We start from the raw sequence: 20,631 nt of genomic DNA on the forward strand, positions 1-20,631 counted from the left end.
CTTCCGGGTTCAAGCAATTTTTCTGTCTCAGCCTCCCAAGTAGCTGGGAATGAAGGCATGTGCCACCATGCCTGGCTTATTTTGTATTTTTAGTAGAGACAGGGTTTCTCCATGTTGGTCAGGCTGGTCTTGAACTCCCTACCCCAGGTTATCTGCCTGCCTAGGTCTCCCAAGGCTACAAAATTTTTACAAAAATTTTAAGAGAAAACATTACAGATTTTGTTCTAGATGAAGGGTTCTTATAATGAACACCAAAAGCAGAATTTTAAAAGAAATAATTAATAAATTTGGCAAATTTAACCTCATCAAAATAAAAACAAATTGCTCTGTGAGACACTCTTATGAGGATTAATAGCAAGCTTCAGAGAGGAAAGAATATTTGGAAAATATATACCCAATAGAAGCTTTGTTTTTTGGTTTGTTTTATTTTTGTTGTTGTTGTTGTTGCTTTTTTTGAGACAGTGTTTCACTCTGTCGCCCATGCTGGAGTGCTGTGCAGTGGGTAATCTCAGCTTACTGAAACCTCTGCCTCCCAGGTTCAAGAGATTCTCCTGCCTCAGCCTCCCGAGTAGCTGAGATTACAGGAGCCTGCCACCACACCCAGATACTTTTTGTATTATTAGTGGAGAAAAGGTTTCACTATGTTGGCCAGCCTGGTATCGAACTCCTGACCTTAGGTGATCCACTCAGTTCAGCCTCCCAAAGTTCTGGGATTACAGGCGTGAGCCACCATGCCCTGCCCCACAAAAGCTTTGTATCTCAAAAATACAAAGAACTTTAAAAATTCAATTGTAAAATAGTAAACAACACAATCAGAAAATGACAAAAGACATGATCAAACTGCCCACCAAGGAGGATATACAGATAGCAAATGAGTACACCAAGAGATCATAGTCATTAAATAATTGTAAATTAGGATCACAATGAGATATCACTATACATCTATTAAAATAGCTAAAATTAAAAAATAGTGGCAATATAAAACACCGGCCAGGATACCATAAAACTATTTCAACTGCTCCAACCAGGGTTTTATGGGCAAAACTCTGATCTCCCTGGGATGGATCCCTTGTGAAAAGGGGCAGCTGCAGTCCCTGCTGTTCAGCTGACTTAGCCTTTCCTGCCTGTTCGTTCTGGAGAGTCCCGGCAGTCTAGACAAGGGGAGTTCCCTCTAGCATAGCACACCTGCTCCACCAAGGGGCAGCCAGACTGCTTCTTTAAGTGAGTCTCTGATCCTGTTCTTTGTGACTAGGTGAGAGCTACCAACAGTGGTCTCCAGACATCTCCTATAGGAACGTTTGAGCCGGCATCAGGTCAGTGCTTCTCTGGGATGGAGCTTCTAGAGGAATTAAAAGACTGTCATCTCTGCTATTTTGCAAACTTCACCGGTGATACCTCCAGGTGTGGGAGGAACCCAGGGGATTGTTGTTGGAGTGGACCCCCAGCAAACCACAGGAGCCTTATGAAAGAGGGGCCTGACTGCTAAAGAAAAACAAAGAGCAACAACAGCATCAACAAAAAATACCCCCAAAAAACCCCATTAAATGTCAGCAACCTGAAAGATCAAAGTAGATAAGCACACAAAGATGAGAAAGAATCAATGCAAAAATGCTGAAAACTAAAAAAGCCAGAGGGCTTCTTCCCCTCCACATGACTGCAACACATCTTTATCAAGGGCACAGAACTGGGCTGAGGCTGCGATGGCTGAACTGATAGAAGAAGGCTTCAGAAGGTGGGTAAGAGCAAACTTTGCTGAGATAAAAGAGCATGTTCTAACACAATGCAAAGAAGCTAAGAATCATGACAAAATATTACAGTAGCTGATAACCAGAATAGCTACATTAAAGAGGAACTTAAATGACCTGATAGAGCTGAAAAACACAACACAAGAATTTCACATTGCAATCACAAGTATCAATAGCCAAATAGACCAAGCAGAGGAAAGAATCTCAGTGCTTGAAGACTATCTTTCAGAAAAAGATAGACAAAAATAGAGAAAAAAGAATGAAAAGGAAAAAACAAAACCTTCCAAGAAATCTGGGATTATGTGAAAAGACTGAACCTATGACTGATTGTTCTACTTGAAGAGATGGGGGAAATGGAACCAAGTTGGAAAACATACTTCATGATATCCTCCAGGAGAACTTCCCCAACCTAACAGACAGGCTAGCATTCAAATTCAGGAAATCCAGAGAACCCCAGTAAGATACTGCACAAAAAGATCAACCCAAGACATATAATCATCAGATTATTGAAGGTTAAAGTGAAAACAGAATGTTAATGGCAGTTAGACAGAAAGGCTAGGTCACCTACAAAGGGAAGCCCATCAGACTAACAGAAGACCTCTCAGCAAAAACCTTACAAGCCAGAAGAGATTGGAGTCCAATATTCGACATTCTTAAAGAAAAGAATTTCCAAAAGAGAATTTTATATCCGGCCAAACTAAATTTCATAAGCAAAGGAGAAGTGAGATCCTTTTCAGAAAAGCAAATGCTGAGGGAATTCATCACCACTAGGCCTGCCTTGCAAGAGCTCCTGAAGGAAGCACTAAATGTGGGGGGGTGGGGGGAACATTACCAGCCACTACAAAAAGACACTAAAGTACACAGACCAGTGACATATGAAGCAACTTCATAAACAAGTCTGCAAAACAAGAAGTTAGCATCATGATGACAGGATCAACGTCACACAACAATATTAACCTTAAATGTAAATGGACTAAATGTCCCAATTAAAGTCACAGAATAGCAAGCTGGATAAAGAGTCAAGACCCATCAGTATAGTATATTCAAGAGATCCATCTCACGTGCAAGTACACACATAGACTCAAAGTAAGAAATGGAGAAAAATTCATCAAGCAAATGGAAAACAGGGGAAAAAACGCACGAATTGCAATCTTAGTTTCTGACAAAGCAGATTTTAAACCTACAAAGATCAAAAAGGACAGAGAAGGCAAGGGCATTACATAATAGTAAAGGGATCAATTCAACAAGAGGAGCTAACTATCCTAAATATATATGCACCCAGTACAGGGGCACCCACATCCATAAAGCAGGTTCTTAGAGACCTATAAAGAGACTTAAACTCCCACACAATAACAGTGGGAGACTTAAACACCCCATTGACAATATTAGGCAGATCATCAAAACAGAAAATTGACAAAGACAATCAGGACTCGAATTCAGGTCTGGATCAAGCAGACCTGATAGACATCTACAGAACTCTCCATTCATAGACAACAGAATATACCTTCTTCTCATCACAACATGGCATTTACTCTAAAATTGATCACAATTTTTAGAGTAAATGCAAAAGTAAAACACTCCTCGGCAAATGCAAAAGAACTGAAATCATAACAAAGAGTCCTTCAGACCACAACACAAACAAATTAGAAATCAAGATTAAGAAACTCACTCAAAACCACACAACTACATGGAAATTGACCAGTCTGCTCCTTGATGACTTCTGGGTAAAAAATGAAATTAAGGCAGAAATCAAGAAGTTATTTGAAACAAATGAGAAAAAACAAAATGTACCAGAATTTCTGGGATGCAGCTACAGCAGCTAGAGCAGTGCAAGAGGGAAATTTATAGCACCAAATTCCCACATCGAAAAGCTAGAAAGATCTCAAATCAACAATCTAACATCACAACTAAAAGAACTAGAGAACTAGGAGGAAACAAACCCCAAAGCTATCAGAAAACAATAACCAAACTCAGAGAAGAACTGAATGAGATAGAGACATGAAACTTTTTTAAGGGATTTTTAAAAAATCAATAAATCCATGAGCTGTTTTTTTTTTAATTCACAAAATAGACCACTGGCTAGATTAATAAAGAAGAAAAGAAAGAAGAATCAAATGGACACTATCAGAAACGATTAGGCTAATATCACCACTGACCCCACAGAAATAAAAGCAACCATCGGAGAATACTATAAACACCTCTATGCACATAAACTAGAAAATTTAGAAGAAATGGATAAATTCCTGGATGCATACACCCTCCAAAGGCTGAATCAGGAAGAAACTGAATCCCTGAATAGACGAGTAACGAGTTCCGAAATTGAGGCAGTAATAAATAGCATATTAACCAAAACAAAACAAAACACAGGACCAGATGGAATTACAGATGAATTGTGCAAGAGGTACAAAGAGGAGCTGGTACCATTTTTCTGAACCTATTCCAAACAACTGAAAAGGAGGGAGTCTTCCCTAACTCATTTTATGAGGCCAGTATCATCCTGATACCAAAACCTGGCAGGGATACAACAAAAAAAGGAAACTTCAGTTCAATGTTCCTGATAAACATCAATGCAAAAATTCTCAATAAAATACTGGCAAACCAAACCCAGCAGCATATCAAATAGCTGATACACCATCATCTATTTGGCTTCACCCCATAGACGCAAGGTTGGTTCAACATATGCAAATCAATAAGCGTAATTCACCACATTGACAGAACTAAAGGCAAAATCTACATGATTATATCAATAGATTCAGAAAAAGCATTCGATAAAATTCAACATCCTTTCATGTTAAAAACTCTCAATAAACTGGTATTGAAGAAACATATTTCAAAATAATAAGAGCCATATATTACAAACCCACAACCAATATCATACTAAATGGGCAAAAGCTGGTAGCATTCCCCTTGAAAACTGACATGAGACAAGGATGCCCTCTGTCACCACTCTTATTGAACATAGTATTGGAGTTTCTGGCCAGGGCAATTAGGCAATAGAAAGAAATAAAGCATACTCAAATAGGAAGCGAGGAAGTCAAATTATCCTTGTTTACTGATGACATTACCCTATACCTAGAAAACCCCACAATTTCAGCCCCAAATCTTCTTAAACTGGTAAACAATTTCAGCAATGTCTCAGGATAGAAAATCAATGTGCAAAAAACACTAGCATTGCTATACACCAACAACAGGCAAGCGAGAGCTAAATCATGAATGAATCCCCATTAACAATTGCTACAAAAAGAATAAAATACCTAGGAATACAGCAAACAAGGGAAGTAAAGGACCTCTTCAAGGAAAGAGGTCCTTCAAGGAAAACTACAAAACATTGCTCAAGGAAATCAGAGAGGACACAAACAAATGGAAAACATTCTACAGTCTTGGATAGGAAGAATCAACATCTTAAAAATGGCCATACTGCTCTTCCACAGGAGGCCTACACGCCTCCGCTTGTGCTGCCGCCATGTCTCTAGTGATCCCTGAAAAGTTCCAGCATATTTTGCGAGTACTCAACACCAACATCGATGGGCGGCGGAAAATAGCCTTTGCCATCACTGCCATTAAGGGTGTAGACCGAAGACATGCTCATGTGGTGTTGAGGAAAGCAGACATTGACCTCACCAAGAGGGCGGGAGAACTCACTGAGGATGAGGTGGAACGTGTGATCACCATTACACAGAATCCAGCCAGTACAAGATCCCAGACTGGTTCTTGAACAGACAGAAGGATGTAAAGGATGGAAAATATAGCCAGGTCCTAGCCAATGGTCTGGACAACAAGCTCCGTGAAGACCTGGAGCGACTGAAGAAGATTCAGGCCCGTAGAGGGCTGTGCCACTTCTGGGGCCTTCGTGTCTGAGGTTAGCACACCAAGACCATGGCCACCGTGACTGCACCATGGGTGTGTCCAAGAAGAAATAAGTCTGTAGGCCTTGTCTGTTAATAAACAGTTTATATACCAAAATAAAAAAAGCCATACTTCCCAAAGTAATTTATAGATTAAATGCTATTCTCATTAAACTACCAATGACATTCTTCACCGTATTAGAAAAAAACTATTTTAAAATTCATATATAACCACAAACAACCCACTTAGCCAAGACAATCCTAAACAAAAAGAACAAAACTGGAGGCATCACACCACCTGACTTCGAACTATACTGCAAGGCTATAGTAAAAAAACAGCACAGTACTGGTACAAAAACAGACACATAAATCAATGGAACAGAATAGAGAATTCAGAAATAACGCTGCACACCTACAACCATCTGATCTTCAACAACCCTAGCAAAAACAAGCAATAGAGACAGGATTCCCTATTTATGTATTTATTTACTTTTCCACTTCATTGATAAAAATTTACTGCAGATTAGCACCTAAGAGTAATAACAACAGCAATAAAAAGTAATTTCAAAGAGTTACAATTTCTTCAGCGAAATAGATGGTTCACATCTTCCAGTCCTTTTGAAATAAGTTATTAATATTATTCCTTCCCCATTTCCATCTGAATGACTGCAGCAATACAGTTTTTAATTACTCAACATTTTAAAGCCTATAACAGTTAGGCTATGCATACCTCCATGTCCTAATCAGGCATTCATCGCTCACAGCAGGTCTCAATGTATTAGTACCAGCCTCTTCTTTTCTCCCAGTGTCAAGGTTACTCTTAAATACTAGTAAATGCGAAAAGAATTTTTAAGTGGCAAGGCATGGCCCATCAAAAGTCAACCCAAGGGCAGTTTTCAGCCCTGCCTCACCAGGGCGTAGTTCAACTGGTAGATGAGTCGATTGATGCATTCACCCCGATAGCCAGGTGAGCCCATCTCCTTGTGGAAGCTCACTCTGTTTAGTAGCATGATGTGCCACTGAGAGGTGGACAGGATGCAAGAACCATGAGATCTGGAAATGCCTCCTCGGGAAGGCAATTTCATGAAAGAGGTCTTCCAAGCAAATAACACCAAACTTCCCCAGGTGCCCCTCAATCACTGTGTTGTCTGTCAGAAGGATGAACTTAACCTTGACCTTGTCTTGTCCACATTTCAAAATGAGTTCCTGGACAGACTTCAGTTTTGGAAATCCCTAGATCACATAAGGTTCCACTATATGCAGAGATGGAGGTGACTGTAGCTGTAATGGGTAGCATAGGGAATCTTTGGGATGAAATTCTTTACATCAACCATGGTAGTTGTCACACTCATCTACACATATAATAAAATTGTAGAGTACTAAATACACATGCACATAAATGAGTTCATGTATAACTGGTGAAATGTGAATGTTTGATAGATTTTATCAATGTCAATTTTATATTTCAATACTGTGCTATAGTAATGCCTGATGTTACCATTGGGGAAAATTGTGTAAAAACTACACAGGATCTTTCTGTAACATTTCTTATAACTGCATGTGAATTCACAATTATCTCAAAATACAGTACAACTGTAATATGTAACAAAGTATGCATATATTTCTGAATAACAAATAAGGTGCTGAAAATTATATATAATTTGATAATATTTCTTGCTAAAGCAAATAATAAATGTTTTATGTACAGGAAAATTAATTATTCAACTTTTGGCAAGTAATTGAATCTCTCTGTGCTTCCATTTCATCAGACAAAAAATATACAGAATAATTAATCTGTAAAGTGACCTCTTTCTCTAAATTTCTATGAGTCAATGAAAACACACAGCTGGGAAAGAAAGGTAGAAAAAAATGGGTGTGAGATGTAATTAATCAATTAACTCATAAGTGGAAAATGTATATAGGGAGAAAACACAATTAGTTAAGTTGAGGGCAAAGTGACAGTGCATCTTAAAACCTGCAGATTGAAATTTTTGTTTTCACTGTTAGGTAATTCAGAACTGCAGAGATTTATGGAACTGTTTAATTGCTTGTAAAAATGTAATTTTCTTGTAGCCTTTGGGTAAAGTTGAATGTGAGAGCTAATGAGAAAAGTAAAATTGGGTGAGTTGGTCATTTTTAATAATGTATTACACATCTAGGGAGACCTGTTCATCTAAATATTAAGTATTTATTTGGCCGGGTATGGTGCCTCATGCCTGTAATCATCTCAGCACTTTGGGAGGCCAAGGCGGGTGGATCACCTGAGGTCAGGAGTTCAAGATCAGCCTGGCCAACATGGTGAAGCCCCATCTCTGCTAAAAAACAAAAATTAGCTGGGTGTGGTGGTGCACACCTGTAATCCTAGCTACTTGCGAGGCTGAGGCATGAGAATCGTTTGAACCCAGGGGGCAGAGGCCACTGCACTCCAGCCTGGTAGACAGAGCAAGACTGTCTCAGAAAAAAAAAAAAAAAAAGATTTATTCTAATAGAGACCAGTAATTAAAAAACAACCAATTTTTTGTTAATTTATTACTTTATATATTTAATTATCCATTTCTTTTCTTCTTCTGCAAAATAGCTTTTTAAGGCTACAAAGGGTTGCCTGAAATCAATGTGTAGAGAGAAAAACCTCATATATCATGGGGGGTAATCAACCAACACTAAAAGCCCTGGGATTTATTATTTGGTTCTTTTACTAAACTGTTGTATTACTCATACTTTCTGTGCCATAGTTTAGAATATATAAAAAAGGATAATGCTATGTACCTACTATTTTGCAGAAAATAATATGAAATTTCACTATGTTAAAAGTGATGTTTAACGGTTTAAGTGATATTTTACTTAAGGGAAAATATGATGTAAATATAGGATCACCTAAATTTTTAAAAATATGGAGGAACAGCAGATGAATTTTTAAAAATGACCTTGCAAACTAGAATTTCAAAGCTTATTCTACTGTATCACTAAGAGTAATGAATTTCACTGCTGCTTTTTTTTTTTTAAAAAAGTATTTATTGCAAAATTAGGTTCAACCACTATGAAACCATGAATATCATTCTATTTTCTATGTAATATATTGACAAAGCTATTACCATTCTAAAGTTTAATTTAACGTAAATTATAAAATGAAACTTTTATTTGTAATATAGTTTTTCTGAGGAAAAATATTTTGATAGCAACAGGTACTGTGGCAAATGAAAATTACCTTAGGGACTAGCCCTTGGAATTTTTTTCTTTCCTTGATACATACATTTTCTTTCACAAAAAAGAACAATAACACAATAGATCCACACCATAACTCTGCAAGCAGGTTAAAAAATCTTTTAAAATGAAGGCTTAGATTACTATGAGGTTAATAAAAAATAATTTCCTATTGATCTGTCAGTGAACGTTATTCTGGGCACAACTGAACTGACAACTTTCAAAATCATCACTGGGGAATTGTTTCCCAATCCCATAGCTGAGATAAAAACTTTAGACCATGCACCCTTCTGGATGCTAGGTGTAGAAAGGGAGATACAAGCTTATTATAAGAAGCTTGAGCTATACATAAAAGTGTAAAGATGAACAAAATAACTAAATAAATAAATAAGAAATCACCCAGAATCTCATCACCCATACATGTTTTCCAGGATAAATGGCAATCACTTTATATTCCCATGTCATTTAGAGCTCTGTGTTAGAATTCCTCATATAGAAGCAAAATTATAACATCTGTATGTGCTTGGGAAAGGAACAGACTTAAAAAAAAAAAGCAGTGGAAACTCATTATGTTTATTCAGTGGAATACCACATTCAGTTTTCTCCAACAAATCTAAGACATACAAATAAAGTAAAATAAACAGGTATTTGCACCTGTTTAAAGAGATTCAGAGTACTGGAATTCACACCTGCCCACAAAGACACACCCTTTATTCTCAAGAACTTTTGCAAATTTCTTGGGATACAGGCTGAAAATAAGGTCTGGTTTAGGGCCATACTGGAGTGGAACCAAAGATCACTCTTTGAGGCAGTAGGTCTCCAACTTTCAGTGGGCATTGGACATTTCTAGGAAGCTTGTAAAATAAGGAGATTTCTGGTGCCATCCCCAAAGACTCTGATTCAGGAGGTCTGTGGTAGGCTCTGTAAATATGCTTGTTTTACAAGCTCCTCAGACCTTACTCTGAGAATCACTGCTATAAAGCAAGCCACTTGAATCCATTTCCTTGTGCTTCTGATCCCAAGGGCTTTGTGTATATATGCTTTCTATGAGCTAGAAGACTAATATTCAACATGTGTCAATAATTTAATTTAACCATGTTTTAGGTGTTCTATGTATTTAGAAGGTCATTATCATTTCATAAGTCTTTTTTTTTTTTTTTGAGACGGAGTCTTGCTCTGTCACCCAGGCTGGAGTGCAGTGGCCGGATCTCAGCTCACTGCAAGCTCCGCCTCCCGGGTTTACGCCGTTCTCCTGCCTCAGCCTCCCGAGTAGCTGGGACTACAGGCGCCCGCCACCTCGCCCGGCTAGTTTTTTTGTATTTTTTAGTAGAGACGGGGTTTCACCGTGTTAGCCGGGATCGTCTCTCGATCTCCTGGCCTCGTGATCCGCCCGTCTCGGCCTCCCAAAGTGCTGGGATTACAGGCTTGAGCCACCGCGCCCGGCCTCATAAGTCTTATGTGTAGTAATGCCAGGTAAAGAAAATTGCAACTTCAGCATTATCCTTTTGTGTGGGAAAATAATGTTCTCAACTCTCAATCAATTAGAATAATTCTCTTTATTACATGTAAAAATGTCATATCACATTATAAAGAATGTTTAAAATTATATTTTTGAAAAATTTATTACGATTTAACATATCATAAAGCATGTTGAAAATTACATTTTTAAACCAAAAGAGTTTAGGAACATCTAAATACGATGAAACTTAACAGGAAACATAATTTCTAATTCATCCTCCCTTTTAGAGCTGCCAAACCCATTATTACCACTTTACCGTGTCAGCATTTATTTATGTAAACTCCATATTTGCTCAATGAATCAAGCCTAAGAGAGTAATCAGGCTTTTTCTTCCTGTGTCTGTACCAATGACAGCTACTGTATATTTTACATAGAGCGCTCATCTACCTTTATATCCCATGTCCTTACTTAAACAAGAGATTAGTCACATCAACTCTAACCCATACCCTCCACAATCTCAGTTTCTTCATCAATAGTATTAGTGGCAGAAAAAAAAGAAAAAAAGAAAGTCCAGACAGTGACAATGATATAGGATTTTGCTTAAAGAAGTTACTGTTGACCTTTATGAAAGCAGAAAACATATAAATCCATCTTTAAAATAGCTTTAAATTAGGAAATACATGCAATTTTATATATAAACATTTCATAGTATGCATTTTAACACACAGATGGGATCAGTTACAATAAAATCTTCCTCTCGCCGGACTTGACAAAACATAAGAGAATTGTGTCAGTGTTCTGGACTGTGTTATAATTGCACATATATGACTCAGAAAGACAGTTTGGAGAAAACCAGACAAGTTGGAACAAAGCTAGATACGTCCCAAAGTTAAGAAGAATTGAGTTAACACTCAAACACCCATTCCACAATTCAAGCCTTGACAGCTTTTCCTGTCTTGCTGAAAAGTTAGATACCATCAACCCAATAGGAAATGTTAGCAGGGGGAGGTTGTAGATTAGGAAGAAAAAACTCTCATTCTCAACTCATTTCTTATATCACCTTTCCATCCATGCAAAATATGCCTTGTAAAGGTCCAGGTCAGCTACCTTGGCTACCTTTAGTTGCCTACATTGCCTTGTTCTAGAAATGTAGATCCCCAAGTGTTTGCTAGAATCACCTAATAGACCAGTCACAAATTCTGGCCTTGTCTCCAATAGGGAGCTGAACCTCTGAATGCAAATGAGAGCTCGCAACTAGGTGCAACGATTCAGCGCTGCCAATTTTATCTCTTTAGAATTAATTCTTTCAATGTAACAGTTAACAAGATCATATTACTTTCTTTTAAAATTATTTAACAAGTAGCATTTGTTATGGGGAACTCTCTTTCTTTGATTATTATTACCAGCCTAAAGTAATACAGATGTCCTCATTTATTTGCCCTTAAAACACAAGTCAAGACATTTTCTAAAATAAAGGGAGTAATAGGAAACTCTCTTCTTGCACCATATCAGAATGGTTACTTACTTATTCTGTTTTATTTTAAAAAGTAAAGGGGACAACTAAGAAAAATATGTTATAAGTATTGAGGAAGGAAGTTATTAATGCTTTTGTGAGGCATAATATCAATTTGAAGTTTAACATAGACAAGCATTCTTTTGAGTTTCTTGAATGCTCAGATTATGAACATGAAATGGCCAAATTTTATGAAACTCAATATTTCAGTGATCTGATATAGGTTCAGAGTGATTAGTAGATGATTAATAACAAAATGACTGTGTTTGTTTGCAAAAAGACCATATACTTCAATATTATAGAGGAAAGCCTATCATAGGAGAGTAGGTGGGAGATGTTACCCAGATATCTAAGAAGACAAAATGGGAAATCATTGTCATGTTTAAAGTTGGCTCTCTAACAATGCCATGTAAGCCAAGACTTTTGTTTATACCAGAAGTCTAAAGAATGTATGATTTAAAAACCTAACAATGTCAAGAATATGGAAGAAATGTCAGAGGAAGAAAATCAGGAGGATTTTGTCCTTCAAGCATTAGCAGTAAATATCATAGGTATAAAAATTTATAACATCATAATCATTTTCTTTTTAAAATCTATCTTGATTGTGTACTAATGTGACAAATTGGGAAAATGCACTGTAGCTATACTTCATGATGAAATACATGTGGAATTTCCAAGATTCTCTTTTATCATTGTTTAAAACAATGTACAGAGACAGTAAAGGTCCCTGTTCACACACCTTGAGTAATGTGGAGAGATTTTTAAAAGATAAAGGCATTATAGCTGTGTCCTTAATATATTGTATAGGTTGCCCTTGATTTCTATTATTGGCTTTAAATAACATGCTGCACTGTTTATCCTGTCATCCGTCTGCATCCTTTTGATGAACGCTAAAGGCTAAAATAATATGAGGAGGAAAAAAACAAACAAAATCAAACAAATAAATCCCTCTGCTTATATTTAAACCTTTCACAATGCTATACAAAGCCTGAAAGGAATTCAAAACTATTAAAAATAATTTTGGGGCCAGGCGTGGTGGTTCATGCCTGTAATCCTAGCACTTTGGGAGGCCCAGGTGGGCAGATCACGAGGTCAAGAGATCAAGACCATCCTGGCCAACATGGTGAAACCCTATGTGTACTAAAAATACAAAACTTAGCTGGGCATGGAGGCACAAACCTGTAGTCCCAGCTACTAAGGAGGCTGAGGCAGGAAAATCGCTTGAACCCAGGAGACGGAGGTTGCAGTGAGCTGAGATAGCACCGCTGCACTCCAGTCTGACAACAGAGCAAGACTCCATCTCAAAATAAATAAATAAATAAAATAATAATAATAATAATTTTGACCCCAAAACAACCTCTTCAAAAATCAAGATGTGAAGGACATTTTCAGTATTTGAATTAAGAAATAATTCAGGCTAACAGAGTATGTGGGGAAATATTTTTTCCTTCTTGAAAATTCACTATTTTTTTTCTTAAGAATATGTTCCAATAGTAGCCTAGATGTAATAATTCTTACATTAACCCAAATTAAAACAGAATAAATTTATTTGAAAAGCTGTTTCTCCCACTATAGAATGAAAATCTAGAAAATTTTCATATGACATTTTGTATTATTTTGTCAAAGACATTGATATAAAAGCCAGTGTTCTATAATTTGCCTTTGCCAACAGTAGTGGGAATAAAGTTTTCTAAAATACACATGATTTGGTCTTTAAAAGATGCCAAAGATAAACAAAGCTGAAGTAGAAAGGACAAATTTTAATCAGTAATATACCATTGAAATAGGTAAAAAAGAGTCTAACATGAACCAAATTCAATATGATTTGTACACAGGTGACCTTGCATTTTTACAGAAAGCTGGACACTAAAGTGGTTTAAAAAAAAAAAAGATTTTAATCAGTGGTTCACTATTGCAATAGGGAACACTGCTCATCATGAACTGAAGTCATTTTCAGTTTACACAAAGGTAACTAGATATTTCAAACAGAGAATGAAGTAACAAAGAGGAAGGTGATTGGAGTTTCAGTAGAGCCAGGGAAGTAAAAAATTTACAAAAATCAGGGAGGTAGGGGTGGGGGGAGAGTTAATTTGAAAGCCACCTGGGTTTTCTAACCAGCACTTGTGGAAGTTAGGCTCCTACCCTTCCTTCCACAGAGACTGGGAGACAGGGATATCTTCAGGTATTGACTGAAACAAACAGTAAATTCTTCTTGCATCCTTGAGTTTTATTGGGTAAGCACTTTAAGAGAGGCTAGCGTCTTCCTAAGGATGTGGTTTTGAGCTGTTAGAAGCTACATTAGTGTTTGTTAAAGTCTTTATAAGTCAAGGTTGAGGCCTAGCAAGAAGAGGGCTCAGAGGAGCCTGGCTAGAGTTTAGTCAAGGTAAAAAATCCCTGTCAGAGTGCTTGTAGGTAAATATATATTTCAATTGAATAGCCTCAGCATCAGCAAGTATTTCAATTTGGTAAACTACTTCAAACAATTGGTATTCCTTTGTTCCACAGCTCTTCTGGGAATTAAGCAGTGAACCAAATAGACAGAATCCGTACTCTCAAAAATTCATATTCTGATGAAAGGATAAACGAATGAACAAATTAATATAATATGATAAAATAAAATCAGGTTATAATAAGGACTAGAAAAAAATAAAGGAGATAACAGAATAAAGAAAGACATGACATGGGGTGGTCAGTATTACAAAAAATACTCATATGACGTTTAAAGTGATAGAGCCTGTCATGGGAAATTCTGGTAGAAATGTATCCCAGGCAATTGACACAGCGCATACAAAAGCTCTGAGGCATGTTTGAGTTTGACATTTTAAAGAACAGAAAGACCTAAATAGCTAGAATAGATTGAGCAAAAGGGGGAACATTATGACATAGAGTCAACAGGCATTGAAGGGTCAGATGATAGAGAGCCTTGTAGGTTTGTTCCATGTGTATAAAATGAAACCAATCCTGCTCCTTAGTCAACACTGATAACAAGGAATTGTTATCTGAGTTGATGGACATGAGGAAGTCCCTCATTCCACAAGGTGGCTTGATGTGAAACTTTGTCCAGCATTAAATCACAAAGAATCAATCCTCTTAGATTCTCTTTCTTAGAGAGGTGAACCCAGGTACCAGAGTACCAGTCACTGAGCTATATATGTATTACAAATCATAATGAGCTATTGTTGTGACCCTCATCCTCCAGGAAACTTAGTCTTAGAACTGCTGAAACCCAGGGTGACTAGATGGTTCCTCCTTGCTGCCTCAATTTTTTTTGTAACTTAACGATAAATTTTCCTCCCTGAAGGTAACCCTGGCATCCAAGTGTATTATTTGCAATTTTAAATGATCTAATGCAGGCTACCATCTATGGTCTATCCGTTGTTTGGTGTATATGCACTTTTCAGTTATTGAATTAGAATAAAAATTACTGGCTCAAAGATTATAGTTTCTTTAGGTTTGCATAGCAATCATAGCACTTTGATTAGCCAGCTATGTAAGTCAGGCAGAACAGAGGCCTAGGGCAGACAGTCTATTTAAAGGCCCTTTATGTAACCAAGTAGACTATAAACAAATGCATGGGTAGTTAATTACCTTAGAAGTCTCTCTAGATGATGAACATCAAATGGCTCAAGTAACTGAAGTTATAATTGATGTGAAAGGATTTTGATATAGGCTAGGATAGCATTCTGAAAGTATTTAAAGGAAGGAAGATGTTAGCCACTAATATAGCCTTGTGTCTTTTAAAATTTTTTTGTTTGTTTTCAGAAATGTCTTTCTCAAAATGGTTTAACCATACGTAACATTTTTCCTCTATTAAGTGATGTTCATAGAAAAAAGAATATGTGTACCTGCAAGCTTTGCATTAGAGTTTGGCCCTTAATATTTCAAAGCGAATAACTCAACAGTAAAATAATTTTCTCTCCCTTATGACTCCAATTTTTGTCATCAGTTTTCCATGATTTCTCTCTGCAGGGAGGACTGTGCCTCATGTTTATAATGAAGTGCTTTTAAATCCCTTCTAACACAATGCACAGAAAAACAGTCGTATTACAAAGTGATAATCACTATTATGAGAAACAGTAAACAAACAACACATCCTTAATATACAATAGGATAATTTTGAAGTAAATCCTGGTATGTATATTCACTCAATATAAATACCATATAGCCATTAATATAACGTTGGAGAAGAGTTAATATTAACTTTGGAAACTGAAAACCAAGACAAGTTTGCATGTATATTATAATCATAATTATGCAAAGAAGAAAATCTATTGGATATTTAAAATAAGGGAAGTCAGTACAATGGAGTTAAATTTAATAATGTCAGTCTGTGAGGAGAGCTATAGTTTCTCATTCTTCTATATTCTCTGATTTTACATAACTATTGCATATTACTTTTATAATGGAAAAAACAAAAACTTTAATCAAAACATAATATATCCAAGGTCACTTTTCTTCTTAAGCACAATAACTTTATGATCCCAGCCTCCAGGTCATATATTAGAGCAAGCTTGTCCAACCAGTGCCTGTGGGCACGGGCAGCATGCAGGCCAGGATGGCTCTGAAGGTGGCCCAACACAAATTTGTAAACTTTCTTAAAACATTATGCAATTGTTTTTGCAATTTGTTTTGGCTCACCAGTTATCGTTAGTGTTGGTGTATTTTATGTGTGGCCCAAGACAATCCTTAATCTTACAATGTAGCCCAGGGAAGCTAAAAGATTGGACATCCCTGTATAAGAGCATCCTAGTCATCATTTCTTGATTCCCTGGGATTATATATGAAGCTGTAGGAACCAGAAATCAGACAATATCCATGATACACACAAACACACACACAGTCCTTGGGAGTAATTATAACTTATTATGAGATTTTCTAAAAATTGAACGACAAAAAAAGAAACCTTATTAATTGAAAGTTCTTGTAGTTTTGTGCTTATATAATATAGGGTTTTATCAGACTGTATTTTGTTTCAGTTAAGTATAGGAATATTTAGAGCTATGATAACAGATATAAGTAACCAATTTTTATCTCTTCCAGTCTAGCATATCTAGTAATTAAAAAGGTTATTCCCAGCTCATGCCTATAATCCCAGTACTTTGGAAGGCTGAGGCAGGCATATCACCTGAGGTCAGGAGTTTGACACCAGCCTGGCCAACATGGTGAAACCCCATCTCTACTAAAAATAGAAAACTTAGTCAGGCATGGTGGTGCACACTCAGGAGGCTGAGGCAGGAGTATTGCTTGAACCCAGGAGACAGAGGTTGCAGTGAGCCAAGATTGCACCACTGCACTCCAACCTGAGCGACAGAGTAAGAGTCCGCCTCAAAAAAGAAAAAAGCCCCACAAAAAAGGTTATCCCCCATATACTCAGGAAGGGATCGGATGTTTAAGCTTTCTCCATTTGTTTGAGTTAATTGATGGTCTAGGCAAATCATTCTTCATTCTTTGTGTAAATGAAATTTTTTATTGCAACGTAATCACACATATATTTAGGTATTGTCTATGACTGCTTGCATGCTACAAGGGCAGGCAGAGTTGAGCAGTTGTTACAGAAACTGTATGGCTCAGAAAGCCTGAAATATTTACCAGATGAACTTTTGCAGAAAAAGTTCACCAATCCTTTCAGCCAATTGATCAGCAATATAGTAGGCACAAGTTACAAGTGAATATTGAGCACTTAAAATGTGGCTAGTTTGATAGGGAAATTGAGTTCTTATTTTTATTTAGGTTTAATTAATTTAAATTTAAATAGCCACATGTGACTAGGGCCTAGCTAGAAAATGCAGAGCTAGAGCGAGAAAGTGCAAAGCTAATAAATGAAAACATCGTTTTTTTGTAAAATAAGGAAGAAATGAATTAAGGGGCATGGAATACAACTAAGGAAATGTAGACATGATCTGTAATCTAGAAAATCAATGGGAAATAAAAACTTACTAGTGATAGCATAATATTTTATGAAGTGTAACCTTATCTTTATAGTTTGCTTTAATGTCTTTCTGAATTGCGAAAATAGGTTCCTGAAACTTATGAATGGTTTTGTGTTGCTGATAGCTCTTGCTAGTGAGTTTTTTGAAACTCAAAAATGTGTTAAGCAGATCCCTGTTTAAGATCATGCTAAATATAGAAAACAATAGAAAGCTTGAAAAGTTCTCAAGAACTACTAATGCTGACTGAATAAAGGAGGAGAGAGGAAGAGCGACAGCAGGATCACTGGGAGGACAACATATCTTTAGGCTATACTTACCTTCTGGTCCTCCTTAAAAAGTGGCCAAGAAGCCCAAAAATTAAAGAAAGAAAATAAAGAAAAATGAAAGATCAGCCCTAGAAAATTATTTTTATACAACTACAGAGACCTCTTAAATAGATCGTTGCTTACATCCAGTGGTGTGCTGGTAAACTTGCTCTTTGGAGGGGGCAAAAACCTTAATTTGCAGTGTTTGCCAGTTTCCATGGTGTAAATACTCCCACCTTAGCCAATTTCAACATACAGACAGTTTAACAGCCAAATTTCTGAATATTTAGCTATCAGTTCTTGGCATGCTGCCAATCATTAGAATAGTTCAGATCTCAAGAGATACAGGGGTGTGTGTGTGTGTGTGTGTGTGTGTGTGTGTGTGTGTGAGAGAGAGAGAGACAGAGAGAGAAGGTACTTGCCTTCCATAACGAAAGTGCTTCATTGCTTCATTTCTCTAGGTCTCTGTTTATGCTCATGCGTGTATATTTGAACTCAGAAAGCAAGAAAATATAAGAAACAAAGTTATAGTAAGGCATATTTAACATGTAGTGAATTTTCTCCCCTTTTAGCTTTGGAAGCCTAAAATCAAAAATTAGGATGACCTTTTGTCTCTTTAAAGGATTGACAAAATTGAGGCAAAGATTGTCTCCTTGACTAGGCCGGGCGCGGTGGCTCAAGCCTGTAATCCCAGCACTTTGGGAGGCCGAGACGGGCGGATCACGAGGTCAGGAGATCGAGACCATCCTGGCTAACACCGTGAAACCCCGTCTCTACTAAAAATACAAAAAAAAAACTAGCCGGGCGAGGTGGCGGGCGCCTGTAGTCCCAGCTACTCCGGAGGCTGAGGCAGGAGAATGGCGTAAACCCGGGAGGCGGAGCTTGCAGTGAGCTGAGATCCGGCCACTGCACTCCAGCCCGGGCTACAGAGCAAGACTCCGTCTCAAAAAAAAAAAAAAAAAAAAAAAAAAGATTGTCTCCTTGACTAAACTTTAGACAGGTTCCTCTTCGTCATGTCTTTTACTAAGCCTCATCCTTGGTCCTTGTCTTCAGCCTATTTGTCCAGTTTAACAATAATCCTACTAATTTTGTTTACAGAGAATTCCCCACCCTTGATATTTGATCACCCTCATTTCTGATCAAATTCCTCATTCCTCACCTTGATATCTGATCACCTTGGCCTACCATCAGCAAGAATCCTGTTAAATTGGTTTAGCAAGAATTGCCTCCAATGTGAAGTCTCCTCTTGGTAATTCCATCTACTGAACCTGTCATTCTGCTCATTGATTACGTATTCCCTTTGCTTTATTCAGGTTCTTTGCTGTATTCAGAGTTGAACCCAATCTCTCACCTCTATTGTGATAGTCCTGATACTTGCTTTAATAATCCTGAATCAAGTCTTCCTTACCGTTTTAACAAGTGTCAGAATAATTTTCAATAGTTATGGGGCTACAACTTAGCATCAAATGTGTCATTGGACCCCCAGACCTCTCACCCAAGACCCTAAGTGTACGCCATTGAAGCCTTTGTCTTCACTCCTGAGTTACTGATCAGAGATCCATTGGTGAGTCCAACTCTTGAGCCAGTGCTCTGGGTGACAGTCCACTGAAGCATGTTAAGGACAGATTTTGATTCCTAGCATTCTGAGTACATTCTCTAAAGCTCAATTAGATATCTTGAAAGGTACTTCCTAAGTTAGAAGTTCCTCCTGGCATTTAATTTTGAGTGGATATTCACTTACTTACCCGTGGCTCAGAATTTTTTTTTTCTTGGCTGCTTGTGAGGCCTCTTTGTTCTATTTGATCCTGCTTCTCCCTTAGGAAATTTTCTGTCAACTGAACCTCCCTTTGTTGAACCCTGGGTAACTATATGCTCTACCACTATTGTGCTAACTACCCACTTTCCACCTTGCTGGCATGATTTTACTGAGAAAATTGGAACTCAATTGGCTTCTTAAGAAAACTTAAATCTATCCAAACTTGCTCATCTGTGACCTCTCCCTTCCGATAACTTCTGCTCCTTCCTCCTTCTTTTACCACCTTCCATCTTCCCTTCAGTTTCCTTGGATTCCTTGAAATGTCTTCCTTCACAACAGTCTACCTCCTCCACACCTCCATCCATCCCTGCCAGACTTTTCCCTTCCCATTCCAGCTCCTAAATTCTCTATAGTCACTTGAACTGTGGGTCCCTCTTCCCCCATTAGGGGCTCTCAAGATATTTGGGGAACTTAAAACCAAATACATATCGGAACAAAAGAAAATCTTAAAAGTCTTCTCCATGAATGTTGCTAAAAAGAAATATTGAGAAGGTAACTTTTTTTTTAATCACCAGCAATACAATTCAGATAAAAATATGAAGCAGAGAGAAGACGAGAACCAGCTATTTTAAATAAACCAATGAGTTTTATATTACTGTATTTATCAGACTCATGACCGAAATTTCAGAATAAAAGCTGCAGCGTCTATTTGCACCTGTCTGTGTATGTTTGGATATGTATGTATGTTATGTATATGCAGCACTTTTTATTTCCAAATAACATTACCAAATTATTTCCTAAAATCATATAAAGGTAGTCTTTTCTGATTGGCTTAGAGATAATCACATACGTAAATTAAACATTCCTTAAACTCCCA

The 20,631-nt window shown here is 37.3% G+C and overlaps 1 protein-coding gene and 1 pseudogene across 4 annotated transcripts in view; one reads left to right on the top strand and one right to left on the bottom strand.

Annotated features, from left to right (window-relative positions):
* SPIN4 (spindlin family member 4) overlaps nt 1–20,631 on the bottom strand; it is a 287,004-nt gene that overhangs the window by 59,998 nt on the left and 206,375 nt on the right. The window lies entirely within an intron of this gene.
* LOC102133666 (small ribosomal subunit protein uS13-like) lies at nt 5,165–5,665 on the top strand (annotated as a pseudogene).

The sequence above is a fragment of the Macaca fascicularis genome, chromosome X (genome assembly GCF_037993035.2).
Source record: "Macaca fascicularis isolate 582-1 chromosome X, T2T-MFA8v1.1".
Lineage (NCBI taxonomy): Eukaryota > Metazoa > Chordata > Mammalia > Primates > Cercopithecidae > Macaca > Macaca fascicularis.